The sequence below is a fragment of the Lepidochelys kempii genome, chromosome 6 (assembly GCF_965140265.1).
Source record: "Lepidochelys kempii isolate rLepKem1 chromosome 6, rLepKem1.hap2, whole genome shotgun sequence".
Classification (NCBI taxonomy): domain Eukaryota; kingdom Metazoa; phylum Chordata; order Testudines; family Cheloniidae; genus Lepidochelys; species Lepidochelys kempii.
This window is the reverse complement of record NC_133261.1, coordinates 106,736,693-106,744,376: the sequence shown is the minus strand read 5'-3', so window position 1 is coordinate 106,744,376 and position 7,684 is coordinate 106,736,693.

The window sequence follows — 7,684 nt, the reverse complement described above, 5'->3', positions numbered from 1 at the left end:
TTTGAAAACTTTGGCCCTAATGTAGATCACTTAGTGCATCATCCTGCCATTTCAGGAGCATTCCCTGCAATACATGGGCCAATGCTGTGTGCAGTGCTCTGAGTTGTTACACAGAAGGTTTTGATTTGATTTCTAGTCCTTGTGCTTGATGCTGCATTTTTTACACACCCAAAATTCCAAGTGAAGGTGTTAAGACTTTTGGATACACAAGAAATGCAGGAACTTGACGACCCCTCCCACCTTGAGCCCAAGGAAGGTAGGGAGGCAGCATGCTCAGGTGCTGGAGAATTTGGAGGTGGAGGTGCAACATATCACTCGCCTATGTCCCTGCTGGAGAGACAAGTAGCATGATCATAGAATCATAGAAATGTAGGGCTGGAAGGGACAAGAGATCATCTAATCCACCCTTCTAGATCCTGTGTTGATGCAGGATTAAAAATATATATGGTCCATCCCTGACACGTGTTTGTCTAACCCGTTCTCAAAAATCTCCAAGGCCAGGGATTCCACAACCTTCCTAGGCAACCTGTTCCAATACTTAGCCATCCTTATAGTTAGAAAGTGTTTCCTAATATCCAACCAAAATCTCCCTTGCCATAAACTAAGTCAATTATTTCTTGTCCTATGCTCGGTGGATATGGAGAACAATTGCTCACCATCTTCTTCCTAACCGCCTTTTACACATTTGAAGACTTATGTCGGTGTCCCCCCCCACTTCTATTCTCTTGACTAAACACACCCAAATTTTTCCTCAGAGGTCATGTTTTCTATACCTCACCTATTTGTTGCTCTCCTTTGGCATCTCTTTACATTTACGTCTTTCTTAAAGTGGGTGCCCAAAACTGGACACAGTACTCTACATGAGGACTCACCAGTGCTGAGTAGAGCAGAACAATTACCTCCATGTGTTGTATATGACACTTCTATTAATGCAACCCATTGGTATTTGCCTTTTTCACAACAGCATCACACTCATATTCAATGTGTGATCTACGATAACCCTTAAATCTTTTTCTGCAGTACTGCTGTCTAGCCAGTTATTCCCCATTTAGTAGTTGTGTATTTGATTTATCCTTTCTAATTGTAGAACTTTGATAAAATGTCTTTATTTAATTTCATCTTGTAAATTGGAGAATTGGTCTGAAATCTATCAAGATCATTTTGAATTTTAATCCTGTCATCCAAAGTGTTTGCAACCTCTCCCAAGTTGGTGTCATCTGCAAATTTTAAAAGCATACTCTCCAGAATCATCCAATTCATTAATGAAAATATTGACTAGCCCAGGGCCCAGGACAGAGCCTTGTGACATGCCACTTGATAGGTCCTCCAAGTCTGCCAGCATACCACTGATAACTATTCTTTGAAAATGATCTTTCAAACAGTTATGTTCCCACCTTATAGGAATTTCAGCAAGACCACATTTCCCTAGTTTGTTTATGAGAATGTCAGGGGACTGTCTCAAAAGCCCATACAACACTTCTATTGCTTCCCCCCGCCTCCATCCACCAGGCCAGCTACCCTATCAAAGAAGGAAATTAGATTTGTTTGGCATGATTTTTTCTTGACAAATCCATGTTGGCTATTATCATCATCTAAGCTCGAACAAAATCAATTATTTAATAATTTGTTCCCGAATCTTTCCAGGTATCAAAGTTAGGCTGCATGATCTTTAATTCCCTTGGTATATAGGCACTAAGTTTGCCTTTCTCCAGTCCTCAGAGGCTTCACCCATCCTCTCTGAGTTCTCAAAGACACTCACTAAGGGTTCTGAGATTCCTTCAGATAGTTCCTTAAGTACCCTAGAGTGAATTTCATCAGGCACTGCCACCATTTTTGGTGTAGAAATGTCATATCAGTTTGCAGAAAGCTGGGATGTTAATCTACCCCACACTACCTTGCCGCGGACGAACTATCCATGTGGACCCTGCTAATGCACATTAACCATTCTGAAGGAACTCAAATATGAAATTGCAGGACTACTAACTATGGTATGTAATCCATCACTTAAAATAAGCCCCTGTACTAGAGGACTGGAGGATAGCTAATGTAATGCCAATTTTTAAAAAAAGGCTACAGAAGCAATCCTGGCAATTACAGGCCATTAAGCTTAACTTCAGTACCATACAAATTGGTTGAAACTATAGTAAAGAACAGAATTATCAGACACGGATGAACACAATATGTTGGGGAAGAGTCACCATGGCTTTTATAAAAGGAAACCATACCTCCTCACCAATCAATTAGAATTCTTTGAAGATGTCAACAAGCATATGGACCAGGGTGATTCAGTGAATATAGTGAACTTGGTCTTTCAGAAATCTTTGACAAGGTCCCTCTCCAAAGGCTCTTAAGCAAACTAAACAGTCATGGAATAAGAAAGAGGCAATGCATGGGGAGGACATGCAGGGTCATGTGCCTTTCTGGCCCCCCACCCCCCGATTTCTGCCAGGGTTTTATTGATTGATTGATTGCAGGGAGTGGGTTCAAAATACGTGGCCTCCCCTATTCCACTATCAACACTTACATGTCACCTCTGCATAAGAGGGAAGGTCCTCTCATGGATAAGTAACCAGTTAAAAGATAGGAACAAAAGGTAGGAATAAATGGTTGGTTTTCACAGTGGAGAGAGGTAAATTGCAGGGTCCCCCAATGTTTTCTACTGGGATCAGTGCTGTTCCACATATTCAAAAATGACCTGGAAAAAGGGGTAAACACTGAGGTGCCAAAATTTGCAGACGATACAAAGTTCAGTCAGCTTTGGACTTAACTAATTGAGTAAGAGTTAGAGGGATCTCACAAAACTGGGTGACTGGACAACAAAATGACAACTGAAATTCAATGTTGATAAATGCAAAGTAATGCACACTGGAAAACATAATCCCAACTATACATACAAATGATGGGGTTTAAATTAGCTGTTACCATTCAAGACAGATCTTTTAGTCATGGTAGATAGTTCTCTAAAACCATCTGCTCCGTGTGCTGTAGAAGTCAAAAAAGGTAACAGAATGTTAGGAACCATTATGAAGGGGACAGATAATAAGACAGAAAATACCATAATACCACTACATAAATCCATAGTAAATCCACATCTTGAATGCTGTGCACAGTTCTGGTTGCTCCATCTCAAAAAAATATATTAGAATTGGAAAAAGTACAGAGAAGGGCAACAAAAATGATGAGGGGTATGGAACAGCTTCCCTATGAGGAGAGATTAAAAAGACTGGAACTGTTCAGTTTAGAAAAGAGATGACTAAGGGGGGATCCGATAGAATGTCTGTAAAATCAAGAATGGTGTGGAGAAAATGAATAGGGAAGTGTTATTTACCCCTTCTCATAACACAGGAACCAGGGGTCCCGCAATGAAATTAAAGGCAGCAGGTTTAAAACAAACATAAGGATGTACTTCTCCACCCAGCACACAGTCGACCTGTGTAACTCATTGGCAGGGAATGCTGGGAAGGCCAAAATTATAACATGGTTCAAAACAGAATTAGGGGTAGATCCATCAATGGCTATTGGCCAAGTTGGTCAGGGATGCAACAGCATGCTCTGGGTGTCCCTACACCTCTGACTGCCAGAATCTGGGACTGGATGATAGTGGATGGATCACCTGATAACTACCCAGTTCTGTTCACTCCCTCTGAAGCACCTGGCACCGGCCCCTGACAGAAGACAGGCTACTGGGCTATATGGGTCACTGGTCTGACCCATTATGGCTATTATGGTCTAATAGTTCATTAATGTGCTTTGATCTAGACCTCTTTGAAATGGGACTAATCAAAAGTGTATTAAACTATTAATTCACATCAGAAGGGTGCACAGGGACAGTTAGTCCATGGCAGGTTAGTGTGGGATAGATTCATCCCCAGCTTGCTGTGAACTAAATGTTCATGTAGACAAGCTCTTAAATATATCTAATTTATCTAAATAGTCTTTAACCTGTTCTTCCCCCATTTTGTTAATATTAATTGTGTTAAGCATTTGGTCACAGATAATCTTTTTAGCGAAGACTGAAGCAAAAAAGGTACTAAAACCTTCAGTCTTCTCCATGTCATCTGGTCCAGAGCATATTTTTTCAGACCATCTGAACTGAAGGAATGATAGTTGTCATGGCTCATCAGATCAACAATTAAAAAAAATATATTTGAGGGAACTTGAATTTGTATTGGGTACATTTTAACAAGTCTCAGTGTTGAATAAGGCTATTTTACCATTTATATAATATATATACACACACACACACACACACATTACACAGAGTTTTTTTAGATTCCTTTATATAGTATTTTAAATCCTGACAATCAAAGACGCGATAAGCTTTCTCTTTGAAATGGCATATCCCAGACAGCCTTGAAAACTGAGAGTTCTGCTGCAAATGGATGATAGATAAGCGCCATGGAAACCTATGACAGTCACAGACAGATGCCTTTCCTCAGAGGCTCACAATGCTGATATCAAGCCTTTCAAAACAGTGGATATAATGGCCTTGATCCTCCTAGGCCTGGCCCCTTGTCCTCGCCATTTACACTAGAGCAAAGCAAGTATACAATGCAACTCAGCCAGTGGGGTACAACTGTACACTATTTAACAATAGATGGCACAAGGTGCTATGCAGTGGAAAATCCAGGCCAGGGAATGGCTCCTGGTTTGGTGATGGCTGCTTGTACATGGATTGAATTAAAGTGTATCTCTGTCGATTGGTTAAATACTCCTCTCAGTAATTGTGAGAGCCAAATAGTCATTTCTCAAAGAAATATCCATCGTCTCTATTTTGATTCTCATTGCCGATGGCTTGCACCACCACAGCATCTGAGCAACCCCATAATGTTTAAATATAGAAATAACCAGAGTGGGGCTGGCTGTAGGCCACTAATAAATGGAAGCAGCATAGCACCCACACACAAGACAGCCAGGGCCACAGGGAAATGTAAGGTGAGTGTGAGAGAAGTATTGAGTGTATGAGAGAGAGAAATAAACAGATGGTTTTGGCTCCTAGAGCATGGGCTACCTAAGAGGCTGACCTGGCTTAGCCATCTCACTCCCAGGGCCGGCTCTAGGTTTTTTGCCGCCCCAAGCTCCAAGAGTGCAACTGCCCAAGCAAAAAAAAAAAAAAAAAAAAAAAGAGGGGGGTGGCTGGAATGCTGCCCAAGCAAAAAACACACGAACAAACAAAAAGGATGGCTGGAATGCTGCCCCTGCGATTGTACCACCCCAAGCACGTGCTTGCTTTGCTGGTGCCTACAGCCAGTCCTGCTAACTCCAGGAGGGGTTAGGGGAGGACCCTGAGTGGAAGGAGGTGCTGCTCTTTGGCACCAGATCAGACAATTTAGCCCCATTCCTCAGCATTTCACTGCTGGATAACTTAAGTGGCTCCCTGCTCAGCTTGCTGATTTCGGAGGTGTCGCTCTCCCCAGGCATTGTGTGGGGATCCTGGGCACCTAGCTCAAGTCTGAAGATTCCACTGGGCAGTCGCTCCATGGAGCTCAGTGCTGCACCACTGAAAGGAGCAATGCTTACATACTTTTAAGGATATGGGCCTAGGAGCCTTCCCCTGTGCACCCTCTCCCCTCTGCACAAGGATCTGGGCCTAGGAGCCTTCCCCTGGTGTACCCTCTGCACAAGGATATGTATGTTTTGCAGGATCAGGCCCATATATTGGATTGATCCCAGTAAATTATTTTTGCAGATGTTAATTTATTTTAAAATGCCAAGTTGTAAAGTGAACAAGGCCAGAGAGTCTCCATGCCTTCCACCTGGAATGATTATTTCAGTGCACAATGATCTGGAACAGGGAGACAGTGAGCTAGAAGTTAGCTACTGGATTCCCTGTCCATATTTAATTCTCTCTCATTCTCAAGTAAAGATTGAAAAGCAAAAATACTGATCAACCTTTATAAAAGGTTGAGAGAGGTATTATTGTACAATAATGTTCCCAAAGACCACGGCCAGAGTTCTACACTCACCATCATCTAGCTGGAGTCACTCCACTGACTTTGGTGGAGTTACATCAGATTTACACCTTGCCATCAGTATAATATCAATGGTGACACCGCAGATTCAGGGTGATAGATCTCACATACCTACACATTTCCTTTCTGCAAGTATCAAGGTACCTGTCACAAGGAGTCTTTACCCTGCTCTGCTGTAGGAAGGTGGATGGAGGCATCTATCACTGCCAGAGCAGGGAAGACACACCCCTCTGAAAAGCCTGACAGTTGAATTCAGCTTCCGACAAACAACGTGGAGTGTAAACCTGTAAGCCTTTCATACCCAGACCTCCTATCAAAGGCGATTGGAGATGTCCATATAAGAAACCAGCAGGATCAGGCCCCTATTTTGTATTTAGAAGCAATGTGGCTTTCATCTAAATAGGTAATCATTTTTGCATAATCTACTATACTGTGTGATGGTGGGAGTTGGGTGTGGGAGTTTCTCCTCTGGAGCTTTCTTGTGGATATTCATAATAGGAGATTACGTATGCACTGGACAAAGGCTTTGTGACGTGGGCACTCTATTCACCTCTGGATGGCATCTTCTCCTGGCAGTGCTGGGGGTTAGCTCTGCGAGGCCGATGTCCCTTCCTGCTGTTGTACTCACTCTGTGGCCAGGACCTGCAGGCTCCAGCTTCCTCTTTGTGACTCAGCCCTCTGGCCAGCTCACTCAGTGGTTTCCCCCAGCCAGGGTGGTCTTTCAAAGTCTCTCTCCACAAGCAGCGCAGGCAGTCCTCACACCTGCAGCCCTAACTATGTCACTCCAGCAGTGACTCCAGCAGTCTTCATATCCACTGCCCTTAGCAATACCATGCTGCAGTGGTTGATAGGGGAAGCCAGGTCCATCTTCTACTCTGGGTCCAGTCCAGGGCCCTGCAGTGAACAGTTAAGGTCTGCATCTACACCCTCTTACCTTGGACTCCTTCCTACCAGGCTTCTTCTCCTCTTCCTTCTCCCTTACCTCAGAAGGGGGACTGCAGGCTCCCTCCCTGCTGTTCCCCCTTTGCTATTTCCAGCCTTTTGGCTTTATAAAAGCCTAGGCCTGTTCCCTCACAACTGAGCTTCTTTCTAATCAAGGCTCTTCACACCGCCTAAATCTCCCTCATTTGCCACTTAACTGGCTGATTGGGCCCACCAGCCTAATTCAGCTCTCTCGGAGCTGGTGTGTGAAGTACACTGCATCACAGGCTTATCCTTGTTTAAATGCAACAAAAATTATAAGTGGCATTAATTAGTTAATACTGCTACAGCACCCTGCAAAGTGTAACATGTAACAGTAACTAGAAAGATGGCAAAACAGCAGGAGTGATCCAGAATGTGGGCCCACATAAGGAATGCAAATCTATTAAGAGATAGTTATTTAATATGTCCTAATTCTTAAATTAATGCAAGTAGTTTAGACTCTTATGCATGTATTGATGGGAATTTGAAAATAATATTGAATCAAAGAACCTTTTGCACCATAGAATTTCTTTTGCCCCACATGGTTTCTTTAGGCACTAGGAATTATGGCATCCAAATATTTTAAAATATTGCTAAAAGTGTGAACCGATGTGAAAAATATGTTGAATATAAATTTTGCTGCTTGCGCCAAGAGCAAATAGGCTATTGATAATATTACCGTCATTCTTTTCACAGAGAACCCACCACCAGCATTTCAGTATTGAAGTGCTCTATTGCAGATGTGAGAG